General features: G+C 40.1%; 1 protein-coding gene and 1 pseudogene across 13 annotated transcripts in view; both read right to left on the bottom strand.

The window, feature by feature from the left end:
• Positions 1-12,792, bottom strand: part of HUWE1 (HECT, UBA and WWE domain containing E3 ubiquitin protein ligase 1) — a 127,375-nt gene extending 114,583 nt beyond the window's left edge. For 7 of the 12 annotated variants that reach the window (XM_080910429.1, XM_080910436.1, XM_080910439.1 and 4 more), the window contains exons 1-8: positions 12,739-12,792; positions 12,427-12,532; positions 10,598-10,725; positions 10,116-10,506; positions 9,883-9,929; positions 9,139-9,233; positions 7,077-7,208; positions 6,629-6,775 (exon numbers count right to left, since the gene is read on the bottom strand). The gene's annotated coding sequence lies outside the window, so the exon portion shown is untranslated. The remainder of the gene's footprint in view (positions 1-6,628; positions 6,776-7,076; positions 7,209-9,138; positions 9,234-9,882; positions 9,930-10,115; positions 10,507-10,597; positions 10,726-12,426; positions 12,533-12,738) is intronic. The other 5 variants (XM_080910431.1, XM_080910432.1, XM_080910433.1 and 2 more) reach the window with 4 other exon arrangements.
• Positions 12,793-18,629: 5,837 nt separating this feature from the next.
• Positions 18,630-19,072, bottom strand: LOC308414504 (small ribosomal subunit protein eS19-like; annotated as a pseudogene). The gene has a single exon. The product of its transcript is annotated as a small ribosomal subunit protein eS19-like (transcript).
• Between the last annotated feature and the right edge of the window lie 627 nt (positions 19,073-19,699).

The following is a 19,699-nucleotide window of genomic DNA, read 5'->3' as shown; positions in this document are numbered from 1 at the left end:
TCAATTCAACCTATAAAGCACACTTTAAGTTTTATATATACACACACATGTGTAGGATTTTGACAAGCATTTTATAATATAAATTTAGTAAAATATCCTAGACCCATTCAAATATAAATTTGTATACTGTTTTTAATATACTTAACATAAGAGTATATGTATATGCATTTTAGGGTGAACAGAAGGAAAATAGAAAGCAGGCAGTTAAAAAAAAAAAAAACAGGACACAGGCCCCAGACCAGATACAGGTTTATCCAAAGATTGTAAACTAGCACGGTAATAGCAATTGCATATGCCACCATGAACTCTCACCTTGGCCCAAACACTTTTTATTACCTCATACTCAAAGGCAATTGAAGGGTTTCTCAACATAGTCTTTGTTTGAAAGATTTATTTATTATATAGAAGTACACTGTAGCTGTCCTCAGACACACCAGAAGAGGGCATCGGATTCCATTACAGATGGTTGTGAGCCACCATGTGGTTGCTGGGAATTGAACTCAGGACCTCTGGAAGAACAGTCAGTGCCCTTAACCACTAAGCCATCTCTCCGGCCCCATCAACATCAGTCTTAAAGGCTGAAGAAGCACACAAGAATTAGGAAACCTATGTTTATTCAACTAAATGAAGAGAGGAAAGATAAAGAATGAAGATGAAAACCTTATATTACTTTAAAATTGAACAGAACTATTAGATTTATGAGTACCTAGGTACAAACATTTACATTAGCTTCTGAAGCTAGCAGGGAACCAAAAACATCAAAAACTGTTTAGAGGCTAGAAACAGCTCAATAATTAAGAGAGCAACCTGCTTTTCAAGAACTGGAGTTTGGCTACAAGAACCACAATGGCTGGAAACTACAGCTCCAAAGGCTCTGACATCCTTTTCTGGTCTCTACGGGCACGTGTAAATTGCATGCACTAAAGACATTAGGCATTTAAAAAAGTAAAGCTATGTTTTAAAAGATAGAAAAGATGGCTGGAGAGATGGCTCAGTGGTTAAGATCACTAAAAGCTCTTCCAGAGGTCCTGAGTTCAATTCCCAGCAACCACATGGTGGCTCACAACCATCTGTAATGGGATCTGATGCCCTCTTCTGGTGTGTCTGAGAAAACAGCTACATAAAATACTCACATAAAATAAATCTAAAAACAAACAAACAAAAAAAAAAAACTGTTTCCATTGAGTTCATTAAAAAAAAAAAAAAAGAAAAAATGTTGAATGTGGATCTTACCTGTAATCCCAGCACTCAGAAGACAAAAGCAGGAGGATAAATCTATGAGCTTAAAGCCAGACTGGGCTAGTTCCAGGCCAGACCCAAAAAGAAAAGGAACTAAGAAGCCACTCAGTAATATTATTTGCAAGCACAAGAACCCAAGTTTCAGAACCAACATTTAAAACAAAACAAAATACAACCAACTGGGTGTTGTGTGCTTATAATCTAAGCACTGAGAAGGCAGAGAAGATCCTATCTCGAAACCAACAATATAAGTAAAGTGGACAGCAAAGGAATGACACCTGAAGCTAGTCTATGTGTACAAGTGAGCACGTGCACACACGCACACACCTTTTTTGGGGGGTTAAAAAAAACTGAGTGTTCATCTGCCCTTTTTACATCAACTATGTTCTTGTAACCAAATAAAAATGAGGGGAAATAAAATATTAGGAGAAAACAAAATGTCAGTATTGAAACATCATCATTTCACTGTCCTCAATTATTTAATGAATTAAAAAAATAATCACATCCTCAAAACACATATACCCTCTGATGTTTACCAAAGAGAATGAACCTGAATTAATCACACCTCTGGACCCAGTTGCCAATTTGCAAGAAATAAGGATTTCAAAATTCCATTTAGCTGAAGACAATACTAAATAAACTGCTCTCAATCTTAGAGAAACTTCTTTTTGCAGTAACCAGCAGTTAATGCAGACTAAGTGATTCAGTGCTCAGCCCTAAAATGGGTAATCTATATTAACCCTGTAGTCAAAACTTCTGGTTTCTTTGGAAAGTCAGTTATGTCAAATCATGTTTTGCTGGGGCACATGGGTGAAAGGATGTTTTGCTAAAGGAGACACATGAAAGAATGTTTTCCTGAAGCAGACACAGGTGAAAGGACACATGATGTTCAGAAGGAATATAAATAGGAGCCCATACAGTGGGAGCTCAAGCACTGGCTTGCTTTGCTCGGCCATACATTGCATTGCTGCACTCCTCTTTGCCATACATTGCATTGCTGACAAAGAGGTTCCTGCGGCTTCTTGTTGTTTCTGCAGTAACCTTCCCGATGTACAGCTTTGTGCTTTCTTCTGGATTGAACTGCCCTTGCTGGTTCGTGTATGGTGACTACCAAGTGGACTCAACTGCAGCTTGCTACTGGACTGAAATTCTGCTATCTTGACAACAGAGATTGGACTTGCCCCCAAAGAACTATTTCTAAACAGGTCTACTTGCCCTGTGTCATAATAACTTTCCTCTTTAACTACCTCTGGTGGGTGGTTGGCTAGAGGTTGAACTCATACCTACACAATCCTACCCGCAAGGCTCAGGAAATATTTGGGAAGCAAAGGCAAAAAGAACATTAAGCCAGAGGACAGGGAGGAATGCCATAAAATAGTATCTTCTGGATATGGCATGCCCATTGCATTCATAAACTCACAGTAGCTGTGATTACCTGTCTGTACAGGATCAAGCTAATCAATATTCTAGCATGGGCACCCCCAAGGTCTACACCCTAGCTAAGGAGCTACTGGTAGCCAATTGCTATTGAGGAAGGATCGTTATTGTGGAGGGAGAGTCATTTCTTTGGGAAAGTGGATTTGGAAAGGTACATGTGCTCCACACTATGCGCTTAAGAACAACAATAATTATGCTTTTTAAAGAGTGGAAACATGAATCTGGTGCAGGAACTGTGGTGGTTAATGACCAAAATGCACTGTATACACATGTGAAATTCTCAAAGAATGTACTTAACTCAAAGTGATAATAAGACTAAAGAGTAAAGTGTTTCACTCTCAGAAATCAGTCTAGAAACAGTAATAGATAAAATTCTGCACCAACTAAATTATATGATAGCACCACTATCACCTGGAAATCTACAAAAATGGAAAATCTGTTCCCCCTCAAAATTATGGAATCAAAACTTGGGGATAGAGAATCTGTTTTAATAAACCTTCTAGATAATCTGATGTTCCCTAAAGTTTTAGAGTCACTGTTTATGACTCATGTATTAACTCAGTTCAACTTATCCAAAATCGTATGTGATGATAGGTAACAATTATACCTTATAAAGGAACAACTTCACTATATCATAAAAGTTAATTTGTACAAGATGATAAAAAACTGAATCAGAACTTGAACTGAAGAAAAACTTTTAATCATTGTAGAGAAGGCTTTCCACCAGTAAGAACTCAATTTCCAGAATACTGTAACAGTGAAAAGAGCATCCAGCAGTGGCACATACCTGTAGTTTGAGCTACCCATAGCTAAAACATACAAAACCAGCTTGGTGTGAACAAAACCAGCTTGGTGTGAAGGAAAGGGAAATATATGGAAAAACACTAGCAAAGACTAGTTATTGTATGCCTCAATAAAAAATAGAAAGGCAAATAAATAAATTTAGTAAATAACAACTATAAAAACTATCTCTAAAAACTGTTCCAAAATGTAAGTACCTATCAAATACAACGTATCTAATTATAAGGACTTAAAAGCTGAGTTGTGCTAAAGGTGATTTATAGTAGTCCATCTGCCCTTAACAACCTTGTAATTTTTTAATTATTTATCTTATTTACATGAGTATTTGACTTCATGCATGTGTATGTATACTATTTGTGCCTGGTGCACTAAGAGGTCAGAAAATTAGATTCCCTGGAGCTACAACTTCATATGGCTGTATGCTGCCGTGTGTGCTGGAAACCAAACCTGTGTCTTCCAAAAAATCAACAAGTACTCTTAACTGGTAAGCTATCTCTCTAGCCCCTAAATCTTTTTAACTTTAAATCATGAAAATAAAAAAACCCTCCCTCTATTTCTTACTTTTAGTTCCTTTTATTTGCCATTATTTTTTAAGATTTTATTTATTTATTCCATGTATGTGAGTACACTATTGCTGTCTTCAGACATCAAAGAGGGCTTAGATCCCATTACAGATGGTTGTGAGCCACCATGTGTTTGCTGGGATTTGAATTCAGGACCTCTGGAAGAGCAGTCAGTGCTCTTAACCACTGAGCCATCTCTGTAGTCCATTTACCACTATTAAAAAGGTAAAACTGCTTCTTTCAACACCTAAGATATATAACAAAGTCTCTAAGGTAAAAATTATATATATATTATATACATACATACATATATACACATACATATATATATACACACACATATATATACATGCACACACATATCTATGTGTATATATATTTCAATCAGCTGCATCAAATTTATAATAACTTGCATTTTATAGTACTTTATAAAAGCAAAACAAATTCCAACAGTTCGATGTCACCATTATGATTTTTAAAAGACAACTGTTGGACTACTTTTTAAGAAACTCAAAGTTGAAAACTATTAACACCTCAAACTTGTTTTACTCAGAGCACCACTCCTTCATTAAAAGCATTTTTATAACCAGAAAACCAAGATGGTAAACAAGTACATCAAGTTTTACCAACTCAACCTCTATGACACATCAACTAAGAAGCTTCCAGAGAATCTTAAGAGCTGAATTATCCCTGACATTAACATATATAAACATTTGGTAACCAGTCATTGAAGAAAGAGGTCAAAAAAACAATACAAGAAAGTCCTAACCAGCACTTATGATTTGACTGCCTTAGGTCTGCCTATGTGATCACTGCAAAGCAGTCTAAAATGGTCACAGCTACCCAGACTTAAAAACTTAAATCTTATTCCATGAGAGACAATGTGGAATGTGAAGGGCAAATATTTTCAAAGCAACCGAGTTTGGCATTTCAATGATACTTTGAACTGGTGGTTAAAAATGCACAACAAAAGGAGAATTAAAAAGCCAACACTGTTTCCATTGTGAACTTTCAGTGTTAAGAAGGGGGTGATACAAATATTGGAATGTCTACTGTGCACAATTCTGTACCAGTCATCCTAGTTTCATAAAATAGTTTGAGTCTAAGTGGTTTTATTTAAACTACAGAAACGGAAGTGTTAATATTTAATCCCTATATCTAACATGCTCAAGTATTTTTTTTTTCTGTTGAAAGCATGAACTTGCTGGAATCTCCCCCCCCCCCCCCGCCAAAATCTTTTAATTCTTAATCAGTTTTCAAATAAGGACTTATTCCTCCAATAATGAAGAGAGCTGAAACACCTGACTAAATTTATCTAAATAAATCAAAAATTTTCATTTATGACTATTCTACATTTTGTTCCCTTAACTTGCAGTTTTTACTATTTTAAAGACAGTTACAAAATGTAAAAAAACCCTTGCTCTGTCCATATTTGTGTATGAGCTAAAGGCTGGCTGGCTGAAGGCTATGTATTCAACTCTCATTTTCTGGTGTTTGATCATAGTACAGACCCAGAATGGCTAACACTGCACAAGCAAAACAATTTAACAGTTCTTAATAGCTAAGCTCTGGATCAGAGAATCTAGGATAACAGAGCATTAAAAACAACCAAACTACCTAAGAACATTACAAATCCACATTAAAAAAAAAAACCTTTTTCTTCCAGAAGGCCTATATTTCATGTGGAAAACATTAAACAGAACTAGGACATGAAACTAAAATCATCAAATCAGACGGCCACAGAAAAAAGAACCCATGACCAGCCATTTTAGTATATGACTAAACCAGCAGTATCAACTCCAACTAGAACATAAGAGATTACTACCATTATTGTTTTATTATAAGAGGTTATCTAGGGTCATTAACAAGAATGGGTTAGACATCACCTCAAACTGTAATTTTGAAGTGTGGGGAAATGCAAAAAGAATTTAACAAATAAACTGGAGGAAAAATATAAATACAGATTTAAAGTCTACATAAACTATTTCATAAGTGGAGTTTTCTCTGAATCATGAGTCAAACTACAAATAAAGGTATCAGGGAAATTTTTAAATGAGCCTATTTTCTACTTTTAAAATTTCAATTTCTTCAACTGAAAATGATTTTTGGGTTATACTGTCAAGAACTCTCTCAGCTATCTATACTATATTTGCATAGGTAAATGTCAAGAGACATTTATTTCAAAATAATTCTATGGGAAGGGGGATGCCATAGAGTAGAACTAGGAAGGCTAAAGTTGATAAATGTTAAAAGTACCAGGGAGGGTGGAGGGGGCGGAGGGAGGTTGGAGGTGTGGGGAAGCGCTGGACAACATACTACTCAGTCTAGTATATTTCAAATTTTGTGACTTAATTTAAAAATCATGTACTGACTGTATGCATTTAAACAATTCCCTTTAATTTACTAATGAGCTCCATTCACTAAAATATTAAAAATAAATAAATAAATAAAACTTGACCCATATAATGGAACCAAAGTAGCACAAGCAAAAAAAAAAAAAAAAAAAAAAAAAAGGAAATTCCAGCCCCATCTCCATTTCAAGATGTAAGTTACAAATATCAACCACAAAAAGATCTAAAAAAACTAACCTAAAATCACAGCCAATCATAGTCATCCTGGTGGGAAATCCCAACACTGCTCCAACAGCTTCCTGAAACTTCCTGACCAAGTTCTGGTCTACTGGTTTGTTCCTCTGAAGCACTAATAAAGATACTCAGTTCAGGCTACTGGAGGACCTACAAAATAAAAGATTTGGGGACAATATATTAGTTATTAAAATTGGGTAGTTAACCATTATATCAATAGACATAATTAGTTATTTTTGAAGCACTAGCCCTTAAATACCAACTTACATTTTTTTTAAAAAACCTGCTTTGAGCAGTAACTAAAGAACTCTGAAAAAGAACTGTATAGACAATACCCCTGAAGACTGTTTTCAAGTCAAACAAATGATAGCATGTTTAACTAACTGACACTAAAGAAAACACATGTTTTTTGTGAAAAGAAAAAGCTGTATACATTAAAATTATTTTTCACCTTCATAAGTGCTTTTTGGCCATACTGGGAGACAAACGATAAACATCCTGGAAATTCAGGTTGAACTTTGTCACTGAATTTTAGACAAAGTTTTTATTGGGTACTGCCACTCCTTCCTCTCTTCTCAGAGATCTACCTAGAATAAATTAAACCTTTTAGGTCATGCCTTGATCATCATTCCCAGACTTAGTATAATGCTGAAGGACAAGAGTTAGTGATTATTGCTTAACCCATTGTAAAAGGAATCAAGACAAGAATCTCAAAGCAAAGTGACCTTTCAATTAAAGGAAATTCATTTTCCTAGAGCACTTTCAACTCAAACCCTGAAGCTCAAAACTGAAATCCACATATAGTTATCAGATGTTACCCACTACAATTTCAATGATAGTATACTTCTTGCAACTATATTACTACTTTAACCCCATCACCCAACCAACATAATTAGGAAAAGAACCATGGGCTGTAGAGATGGCTCAGGGGTTAAGAGCACTGAATGCTCTTCCAGAGGTCCTGAGTTCAAATCCCAGCATCCACATGGCAGCTCACAACCATCTGTAATGAGGTCTGATGCCCTCTTCTGGTGTCTGAAGACAGCTACAGTGTGCTTATATATAATAAATAAATTTTTAAAAAGAGAAGAAAATAACTACTCTAGTATAGGTCTAATAAAAAACATTAACAGTAAAGAAAACTACTTCCAAAATTAAATGTTAAGAAGATATAAAATGGCAAAAGCACAACAGGAGGTAGTTATCAAAGAGCCAGCTGTGGTTGCCTTTGAGTGGGAAATGCTGGTATTTAGTTATTAGATCAACCTCCCTAATGTCTTGCACATAAGTATTATCCATCCTACTTAAATAAAAACAATTGCCAAATGTGCCTCCATACTGACTCAAAGAATTTCACACAAAGTTTAAGTTTGTCTAAAAATGATAATTAGAGGTAAAGAGAAAGAAATATAAATACTTAAAACCTAAGTTCTCTTTAACACTGCAAAAAATTCCACAACTTTTGTGAGGTGAAGGACAGGACAAACTGTCTTTGAAGGAGTGGCAAAAATGAGTAGGCAAGGGCTGAGGCACTCCCTTCCAAAAGGTAGAACACCTGGGTGTGGTTCATGACAGAAACATAGCTGGTGGTCATTCCAAGACAATGATTTTGCACTCAAAAGTCTTACACTAATAGAATCTTCAAATAGTGAGAACATATTCAAACATGAGCAACTGACCATACAAAGTGGTTTATGAGGAAAAAAATTCAAAGCAGACAGGAAAAGATAGGTATTATTCCTCAACATAAAAATTTATAGCTGAAGAAATAACAATTTAAAAAAACCTTACCAGGCTTTAAAGGTAGAATAAGACACAAAAGCATCTACCAATATATTCTCACATAAAAAAGATACCCAAACTTTCTGTGAGGCAGATTTACAAGTTTTCTAAATCTAGAAGCAACCCTTTAAGGTAAGCATTACTATCCTCGCTATATAAAACAAACAGAATATGAAAAGTAATTTGCCCAAGGTCATGAGTTCAATGTGAACTGAAAGCAAACACTATTTTCTACACCAGGCTGCTTCCCATGAATTGGGAATGTTGGCATCTTCTCAATCTATGCAACACTAGTGCTAAATAAAAACAATTCAAATTATGTTATCTACAAAGGAAACACGTGATATAGAATCAATTGTCTATAAGTGACTAGAGGAGAAAGGAAGTAAATTTAAATTTAAAAGGAGAGTGCCCGTTTAAGGGGTAAAACACTAGCAGGAAGGAAAATGTACTGGGGGTCAACAACGTGCTAGGAGATTCAGCTCCTGGGGGTGGGAGGAAGAGCAGTTAAGAAAGAAGTATAAGGATTAAAAAGTGAGAAGCACTTAAATGGTGGTTAGCAGTAACAAAACAACAAAAAGATATACACAGACCAATAGACTACAGAAACATAGGCGGGAAAGGGGGCGGATCCCAGAGTTGGTAGCATGAAAGGGGGTTGTCAAGACAGAAAGTTTCATCTAGTGGGGACACGAAGGAGACCCCTAAGACTGAATTATCCAACCACTGACCCGTTTATTGTTCTGCTCAAGAATGGTCTCAAATCATTCAAAGTTGAAGAAATCTGTACGCTGTCCCCGCGTCAGGGATCAACAAGCAAGAGGACCTAGGAAAATGGAAGGTTACTACGGCTCCATCAACAAAGATGGAGTAAAGGCAGGGAACAAGATAAGCTCTTTTAACATCTGCGCCAAAAGCACCATGGAAGGAGATGGGACAGGGTAGATGATTCAGGCTAGGCTCTAAATTAGGACTAGAGAGGAGGAGTGACAGGGTTTTTTTTTTTTTTTAAACTTCTCCCCTTAATAATGTATCCCGATATCCTCGTAGCTGAGAGATTTAACAGGGAAATAGAATTTGGGAAAGGGAAGGTACTCTAATGACTCTAAAGATTGACCTCTCAAACCTTAGCTCAAAAGCTGCGGGAGCTGGGGAAGCAGAGCCCACCTCGGCTCAAGAAAAACTAGGGGTTTCATATGGGTCGTTGCAAGGGCTGAGAAGCAAGCGCGCAAAAATTATCAGACCAGTCTTCGGTGCGACCCCCACTCCCACCTTTTAATCTAATCCCCTGCCCACTACCCAATATAACTATCGACTCCCTACTGCACTTCCCAACCCGCCCACTGCGACGACGAAAACGGAGGCGTAGAGCGATTGGTGGGGCAAAGGCAGGCCCACACGCGGCTGAGGCCAGGGAAATGGTGTCGCTTTAACCGGTAAGAAACAGGATGGTCTTCATCTCAGGAAGGATTTACCGGCACCACGACGTTTCGCCATTCGTCATCTCCTTAACGTCTGGTACCTAAGAAGCGTCACAAACGCGGATAGCTAACCCCTTGGTACCATGTACTAGCAAGACAGGGATCAGCCTCCGCCGCCATCTTAACAGGCGGACCGACCCTAGTCACTGCCCCCCCCACCCCCAAGGTATCTCCGCCACCGCCGGCGAATCCCATGAGGACGTAACCCTGCTCCCGCGAGAACTCACCGGCTAAGAACGGCAGCACCAGAAGACGCTGCTCGCGCCTCCGCAGCTCCTGCACTCAGTAGCCAACCTCTGCCGCCTTCGCGTGATCCTAGGAGAACCTCCAACCGGACCAGGAAAAACTGAGCCCAGCCCGTCCCAGACCTCTCCTTCCACCAAAGCCGAAATGCTACAGCTCCGCTCTCACCCCACGCGAAGCGAAAAGCAAATGACGCACAACCTCACGGAGCACTACGGGGCGGAGCCAGTATGCCGCCGCCGGCTCCCGCATGCGCTGTAGGAACTATCGCGATATTACGTTCAGCCTCGGCGAGACCTTCGTAATTCACTGCAGGATACCGCCCGCGCCTCGCCTTTAGGAAACATGAGATCTCGCGAGACCAGGTGCACGCTCCTAAAAAGGAGAAAGGCGGAGCTTCGTGAAAATGACTGGGAGTTTTTCGGGGAAAGGGAGGAAGCTCTCGTCCTTTAGGGATCTCGCTTACCACGAGGTTTCCGACCCACTGCGGAGCTTGCTACCAAACCTCGCGATGACACAGCTCAGCGCCAAATCTCGGCCATGTCTTGAAAACTACCTCCGCCCCCGATTTAGATGTCTGGAGCCTGCCTAGTGCTTGAGGAAAATTTAAAAAGTCAACCTGTTTATTCTCACGCTTCCAGCAGAGCTGTATCAATTAGCTAAACTCCATTCTGAAAGCGAAAAAATGGGGTCCCATTGTTACCTGCCTCGAGTAATAGCGTGCTATTCTTAACTAACACATAAAAGATGTTCAGTATCACAATAAACACACAAATGCAAATGAAAACAATGACACAACAATTTTTTGCTCAAAACATGGGGGAAAATGTAAAGACCTAATATCCATACTTCTTCCTTCGCCGCACTGCAGACTAACCTGGATCCATCTTCTCATTAAAAGCTCATATCATTAGTTCTACCTCCAAAGTCACCAGTTTTAACTATCGAAACTTTCTTTACCTTATCATAACCAAAAAGACCCAATAAAGTGGTTCTCTCCAAACAAAGGCGTCTGCCCTCAAAAGCAAATTCGAGCTTGGGGTGGGGAGAAAGGTACTTGAAGATTTTAATATGGCAGTTTTTGCATGTCTAACCAACAATGTTTCTGGATCTTGGGATCCAGTCTGGCCCGTTTGTGGGCTTTTCCATTCTAATGCATTGTTCTGTCTATTCTAATTTAAACATGCTTCCTTCAGGGTACAGTTTAATAGTACAAGCACCCCATCTTTGAAAACATTTTCTCGGTTATTCTAAGCCATCCCCCATCATAAACTTTAGAATCGTCAAGTTCCAAAAACTTGGTATATTTATTGGAATTGCATCAATTGCATGAATCAATATAGAAAAATGAATATCATTACAAAATTGAGCCTTCCTATTCAGAACCATGATATTCCTTATCCATTTATGCAAACGTTCTTCTATTGTATTCCTGAAAGTTTTATAGTTTGCTTCCTGATATTTTTATTTTTGAGATTTAAAGTGAGGATTTTAGTATTAAATTTTCAAAATGTTCATTGCTTATATACAAGACTTCATATTTGACTATTCACTTTTGTAATTAGAAAACTAAAAATATGCTCAAATATAGTAATAAGCAGCAAAATGCAAATGGAAGCAACGGCATGTGATATTTACTCTATAATTGAAAAGATATAAAGATTAGTAACAATTCATGTTGGCATAGCTTAAGGAAAAATAGGCAATATTGTACTACATTGGATAGTGTAAATTATTATGGCCTTTGGGGAAGGGAATTTAAATAAATCTATCAAAATTTTAAATGCATACACTTTTTGATTCAGCAATTACTTCTTGAAGAATTTCTCCTACAGGAATACCTTCGTACATGTGCACCAAACATACACAAGCCCATTCATCACTGCATTACTTGCAATAGCCCCCTCTCCCCCAAAGAAAACAAGCTATGTACAACAATCAAGAAACGGTTAAATAAACTGTAGTCCAAGCATACAATGCAGGGATATGAAAATGGGACAAATTTGAATTCTGTGATATACTAAGATATATATAAAATATAGTTTTAAATATATAATACAATGAAACAAATGAATGTGTGTATAGCAGCATCATACATATCAGAACACACACACACACACAAGGACACATGCACACGCGCGCGCGCGCGTCTTATAATGACCATGAAGCTTGCCTGCTCGCCCCTCACCTTCCTTTTCCTCTTGAGGCCGCCTTCTTCCAACCCTTAAGAGAAAAACTGAAGGCTGGGCCTTTACTCCCTCTCTAGGGCCACTTGGCCAGGGCTAATGCCGGTACCTCGCATCCCCACTGTTGGCCGCTCTCTCGTACGCAGTTCGCTGCTTCCCTGCTGTCTTGCTGTCCCCAAAGATGCAGCTAGCTCTCTGCTGGAGGCCGCTGAGGACTGGGGGAGGGGAGAAGAGGAGGGGTTCGAGGAAGGTTGCTGCTGCCGCTCGGCCTCTTCAGCAGCCTTTCCTAAAGGCTCTCCTAAAGCCGCTCCCTCTGAGCCTCTGAGGCAGATCCCGTGGGAACTACCCCCTACCTCGAGGAGCCTAAAACAGCCTGTCCCCCCCACGTCCTGGAAACCGGGCGGGGGGATACTATGCTCACCTCAGACGCAATGGCTCTTCGAGGCCTGCAACAGTGTGCAGGGTCTGAGACCAGAAGCAATCTTGTCCCCCCCCCAACCCCCTCCCTCGCCCCCGGCTTAAAACGCCCCCCCCCACAGCTCAGCTCACACTGGATTTAAGGCTCCTCCTACCACGCGATTAGCCCCGCCTCTGTCCCTTGAGAGGGCGCTCCAGCTTCCTTGGTAGTGTATTCTCACCTACTGGAGACCTTGCTGGAGCTACTCTTGGCCCAGTAAAGGCCACCTTAGAGTATAGTAGGAGCATTAAGGAACTCGACTCCTCTACATTGAAAATCCCTGAAGGGATAAACCTTGATATGCATTTTAAAAATTAAGGAACACAGAGTATAAAAGGGTAAGATGGAAAACATTGTGGAAGGCCAGAAAAAAAAAAAAAAAAAAAAAGATGAGAACCACAGTAAAAATCGACAAAGGAGCATGACATTTCTCCTTTGTATTAGGTGAGGTGGTACTGTGATTAGAGGACTCTAAACTGTAGATGATCTACATTCGTAAATGTATAAAAATAAAAATGACCTGGTGGGAGATGGCCCTATTAACTGCTATTCGTCTGAGATAAAGAATGAGATTGAAGAGTAAAAGGATGGGGGTGGGGGGCATTGATTTGCAAGTCTGAATGCTTCGAAAGGTTTGAATTTTAACAAATTATTTTATTGGATATTCTCTGTATTTACATTTCAAATGTTATACCCTTTACCACCCACTTGCTTCCATGAAGGTGCTCCCTCTCCCAATCACCCTCTCCACCTCAGCACATTGGTGTTCCCCTACACTGGGAAATGTACCTTCACCGGACCAAAGTCCTCTTCTACTATTGATGCCAGACAATGCTATCCTCTGCTATATATGCAACTGAAGCCATGGGTCGCCTCGTGTGTGCTCATTGGTTGGTATATTAGTCCCTGGGAGTTCTGGAGTGTTTGGTTAATTGATAATGTTGTTCTTCCCATGGGGTTGCAGACCCTTTCAGCTCCAACAGTCCTTTATCTAGCTCTTTTATTGGGGTCCCCATGTTCAATCCCATGGTTAGCTGCAAGCACACTCAACTGTATCTGTATGACTCTGGAAGAGCTTCTGAGGAGGCATCCATATCTGTTTCCTGCCAGTAAGTACTTCTTAGCTTTAGCAATAGTGCCTGGGTTTCCTGGCTGCATATGGCATGGATCACCACATGAGACAGTCTCTGAATGACAATTTCTTCAATCCCGGCTCCACTATTTGACCCTGTATTTCCTCCCATGACTGTTTTGTTCTCCCTTCTAAGAAGAATTGAGGCATCCACATTCTGGCCTTCCTTCTTTTTGACCTTCATAAGGTCTGTGAATAGTTTCTTCAGTATTCAGAGCTTTTGGGGGCTAGTATCAGTGAGTACATACCATGTGTGTTTCTTTGTGACTGGGTTACCTCACACAGGATGATGGTTTCTAGTTCCATCCATTTGCCTAGGAATTTCATAAAGTCATTGTTTCTAATAGCTGAGTAGTACTCTATTGTGTAAATGTACCACATTTCTGTAACCATTCCTCTGTTGAAGGACATCTGGGTTCTTTCCAGCTTCTGGCTATTATAAATAAAGCTGCCATGAACACGGTGGAGCATGTGTCCTTGTTAGGTGTTAGAGTGTCTTTTGGGTATATGCCCAGAAGTAGTATAGCTGAGTCTTCAAATTTCTGAGGAACTGCCAGACTGATTTCCAGAGTGGTTGTACCAGCTTACAAACCCACCAAAGGTAGAGGAGTGTTCCTCTTTCTCCGCATCCTCGCCAGCATCTGCTGTCATTTGAGCTTTTGATCTTTGCCATTCTGACTTGTGTGAGGTGGAATCTCAGGGTTGTCTTGATTTGCAGTTTCCTGATGACTAGGGATGTTAAGCATTTCCTTAGGTGCTTCTCCACCATTCAGTTGAGAATTCTTTGTTTAGCTCAGTACCCATTTTAATAGGATTTTTGATTCTCTGGAGTCTAACTTCTTGAGTTCTATGTATATATTGGATATTACCCCTCTATCAGATGTAAGATTGATAAAGATTCTTTCCCAATCTGTTGGCTGCCATTTTTTCTTCTTGACAGTATCCTTAGCCTTCAGAAACTTTGCAATTTCATAAGGTCCTATTTATCAATTCTTGATCTTGGAGCTTAAGCCATTGGTGTTCTGTTCAGGAAAATGTCCCCTTTGTCTATGTGTTCTAAGGTTTTCCCTACTTTCTCTTCTAACAGTTTCAGTGTACCTGGATTAATGTGGAGATCTTTGATCCACTTGGAGGCACTCAGAGCTATGAGTTTTCCCTCTTACTACTGCTTTCATTTCATCCCATAGGTTTGGGTATGTTGTGCTTTCATTTTTATTAAATTCTAGAAAATTCTTAACTTCTTTATTTCTTTCTTCTTTGCCCATGCTATTGTTGAGTAGAGCATTGTTCAGCTTCCATGTGTATGTGGGCTTTTTGTTGTCTTTGTTGTTATTAAAGACCAGCCTTAATCCATGATGATCTGTGTTGCAGTAAATATTAAAAAATATTTAATGGTTTATCTCTTTACCGGCCCTGAGGTTTCACTCCTCATGCCCGGTTTTAGTTCAGAGCCCCACACACCTCTGGAGCCTGGTCCAAGCCGCCAACACAGCCCAACTCGTCTGCGCAACTCCCCTCCCTGGCGGGTTTTCTACTGCCTGTTCTCTGCCTCTGTTCCTGGGTATTTCTGTAACCCAAAATCCCACACAAACACAACTCTACAGCCTGATAGCTTTTCATACAGGTTTATATATTCAACTCTCTACACAATAAGATTACCTCAAATAGACAATGATACAAACTGCTATTCTGTAGGAGATATTAGACCTGTGAAATCCTTAATGTTCATAGCTTTTTAACACCAATAAATCCCACCTGGGTCCAGCTGGTCCTTGGGAAGCTCCATGTTGCCACGACCTCTAACCTCCATCCTCTCTTTCTCCACCTCTCCAACCTCTGACCTCTTGTCCTTTGACCTCTTAGACCTTCCTTCCTTCTCTCCACCCCCTAGCCTCACCCCAGTCACTAGCTTTCCTTTATTTTACTAATTAAAATGGGAAGGGTCAAAAAAAAAAAAAAATGGGAAGGGTCAGTTGCAGTCTCCCGACTAGGCAGCCCTTTTTGTGGAAGTGGAATTAACATTAAAATGTAAACAGCTTCGAGACATCTACAGATCCAATAGGATCCATGGGAGTATTTTAACTGTCTTATATCTATTGAGGCTTGTTTTGTGTCTGACTATATGGTCAGTTTTGGAAAAGGTGCCATGAGGTGCTGAGAAGAAGGTTTATTCTTTTGTTTTAGGGTGAAATGTTCTGTAGATGGCTGTTAATTCCTTAGATATCTATTAATTCCAATTGGTTCATAACTTCTGCTAGTTTCACTGCAACTCTGTTCAGTTTCTGCTTCCATGATCTGTCCATTGATGAGACTGTAGTGTTGAAGTCTCCCACTATTATTGTGTGTGGTGCAATGTATGTTTTGAGCTTTAGTAGGGTTTCTTTTATGAACATGGGTGCTCTTGTATTTGGAGCATATATGTTTAGGATTGAGAATTCATCCTGATAAATTTTTCCTTAATGAGTAAAAAGTATCCTTCATCATCTTTTTTTGATAACTTTTGGTTGAAAATTTACTTTATTCAATATTAGAATGGCTACTCCAGCTTGCTTCTTGGAGTTGTTTGCTTGAAAGGTTTTTTTTCCCCAGCCCTTTACTCTGAGATAGTGTCTGTCTTTGTCTCTGAGATGAGTTTCTTGTATGCAGCAAAATTCTGGGTTCTGTTTATGTATCCAGACTGATAGTCTATGTCTCTTTATTGGGGAATTGAGCCCATTTATATTAACAGATATTAAGGAATAGTGATTGTTGTTTCCTGCTCTTTTTGCTGTTAGGGGTAGAATTATGTCTGTGTGTCTTCTTTTGGTTTTCTTGCTTAGTTGTTTATTTTCTTGCTTTTTCTAGAGTGTAGTTTCCCTTTTTGCGTTGGGTTTTCCAACTATTATTCTTTGTAGAGCTGGATTTCTGTTTGGATATGGTGTAAATTTAGTTTTGTCCTGGAATATCTTTTTTTCTCTATCTATAGTAATTGAGAGTTTTGCTGGATATAGTAACCCAGGCTAGCATTTGTGCTCTCTTTGAGTCTGTATGATGTCTGTCCAGGATCTTCTAGCTCTCATAGTCTCTGTTGAGAAATCGGGTATAATTCTGATTGGTCTGCCTTTATATATTACATGTCCTTTTTCCCTTACTTATTTTAGTATTCTTTCTTTGTTTTGAACACTTGGCATTTTGACTATTATGTATCGGGAAGAATTTCTTTTCTGGCCCACTCTATTTGGAGTTCTGAAGGCTTCTTTTATGCTCATGGTCATCTCATTCTTAAGGGTAGGGAAGTTTTGTTCTACAATTTTGTAGAAGATATTTACTGTGCCTTTTAGTTGATATTCTTCACCCTCTTCTATTCCTATTATCCTTAGGTTTGGTCTTCTCATTGTGTCCTGGTTCTCCTGGACATTTTGGGTTAGGAACTTTTTGGTTTTTCCAACTTCTCTGACTGTTTTGTCTATGTTTTCTATGTTGTACTCTCCCCCTGATATCCTCTTTTTCATCTCTTGTAGTCTGTTGTTGATGCTTGCATCTGTAACTCCTGATTTCTTTTTTAGATTTTCTATCTCCAGGGTTGTCCCTTTTTGTGTTTTCTTTATTGTTTCTATTTCCATTTTCAATTCCTTCACCTGTTTGTTTTATTTTCCTGTAGTTCTTTGAGTGATTTTTATGTTTCCTCTTTAAGAGCTTCTATTTGTTTATGTGTGTTCTCCTGTATTTGTTTAAGGGAGTTATTCATGCTCTTCTCCAAGATCTCCATCATCATCGTGAAGTATGATTTGAAGTCTGAGTCTTGTTTTTCTGGAGTGTTTGGCAATTCACCACTTGCTGTGGTGGGAGAGCTGGGTTCTGATGTTGCCAGGTTGGCTTGGTTTTCATTGCTTAAGTTCTCTCACTTTCTTCTTGCCATATTGTTATCTGAGTATATGTGGTCTTGTTGTAAGTGACTGGCACCTGTCTCTGCTGTGGATCTGAGGGTCCATGGGTTCAGGAAGAAAATTGCTTTTGAGTGTTCGACTTTTTGTGGGCAAGCAGTGAGTTCTGGTGGCAGTGACTGAGCTGTTTTTGTGGGTTCAGGTGTGGGAGGGAGCTCTTGTGAGGCTGTTCTGGGAGCTCAGCCTTCTGCCCACATATCCTGAGTCCTACTGGCAGGGACCTGGCCCTTTCTCTAGGCCATAAAGGACCCTTTTCCACAGAGCACAGCACTCTCTGCTCTCTGAGAACTCCCAGTGTGCCCTCCTTGGGCCTATGCGCCAGGCTCACCTCTGGTCCAGGTGTAAAAGAGCTTGTGGAGCTGATCTTCGAGCACTGCCTTTCTGGGCAGATTCTGGTTCCCTCTGACAGAGGCCAGGCCCTTACTGTGGGTAGGAAAGGAACCTTTTAACAAGCACCACCAAGTATTCTCTGTGCTCTGCGAACTTACGATGCAACCTCACCAGGCCTGTGCCCTGGATCTCTGCTGGTCCGGGTGGAAATGAGCCTGGGCATCTGGTCCGAAAGCACAGCCTTTCCAGGCAGATCCCGATTCTCTCTGACAGAGGCCTGGCCCTTACTGTGGGCCAGAAAGGATCCTTTTCCACAAGCACCAAGAAGCACTCTCTGTGCCCTGGGCACTCACAGCGAAACCTCACCAGGCCTGTGCCCCAGATTCTCTACTGGTCTAGGTGGAAAAGCCTCATGTAATTCTTTTTTTTTTTAATGAATGAGGCAATTTATTAACCCAACATCCTTTGTTCTAATGCTTCTTGTTGACAGCTGCCACCTGTCCAACGATCCTGTCCAGATCTCTCTGTCCCTGAGGTGTTAGCTTTCGGCCCCCATCTTGGTCCTTTTTCGCCATTTTCAGTCCCTCCAGGGCTTGGAGGACTCAAAGGGCCACACTCTTAGAGCCTCTGCTAAAGTGGCTGGGCCTGACGCCATTTCATTGCTGTCCTCCGTAGATCTTGGTCATGGAACCAACCCCTGCACTACCGTGGAGGCACAGGTGCTGTGCTGGGCTGTGGAAGCAACTCGTGTGTAGAACCAGTTCTCATCATACGGGGCAAGCTCTTTATGCTTGGCCAGCTTGACCGTGTCCACCCATTTGGGGACTTTCAGCTTCCTGGACTTTTTGAGGTAGGCTGCCAGAGCTCAGATGAACTCCTGCTGATTAACGTCTTTTACAGTAACTCCAGGCATTGTGCGGCCTCTGCTCTGCCAGCCAGGGGAAAGGGCGCTTCATGTAATTCTTTAAGGTTATTCATGCGCTTCTCCAAGATCTCCATCATCATCATGAAGTATGATTTCAAGTCAAGTATTGCTTTTCTTGTGTATATGGAAATCCACTACTTGCTGTGGTGTGAGAACTGGGTTCTGATGTTGCTAGGTTTTCTTGTTTTCCATTGCTTAGGTTCTTGTGCTTGCCTCTTGCCATCTTGTTATCTGTGATGCTAGGTGATCTTGTCTCTGACTGGAACTTGTCTCTCCTGTGGGTCTGTGGGCCCATGGGCTCAGGAGGGAGATTGCTCCTGGGTGCTCAGCTCTCTGTGGACAAGCAGTGAGTCCTGATGGTTGTCACCCGCCTCTGTCAGTGGGAAGGAAGTGGGGGCTCACTTGTGTGCTCAGGTGAGAGAGTACTTCTTACGCTCTTTTGGGTGCTCAGCATTCTGCGGGCAGGCCTGAGTCCTGATGGTGCTGGCTCAGTTCTCCATTGTATATTCTTAACGAAGATGTATTTAGTGAATGAGTGTTACTCCATTGTAAGGGTAATTATTTAATTAATATCCTATGTTTAGGACTTATTTATTATTTTTAAAAACAGACTTG

This window comes from Micromys minutus (assembly GCF_963924665.1).
Source record: "Micromys minutus genome assembly, chromosome: X".
NCBI classification, from domain to species: Eukaryota; Metazoa; Chordata; class Mammalia; order Rodentia; family Muridae; genus Micromys; species Micromys minutus.
Note: the sequence above shows the minus strand (reverse complement) of the source record. Positions and strands in the feature narration are given on the sequence as shown.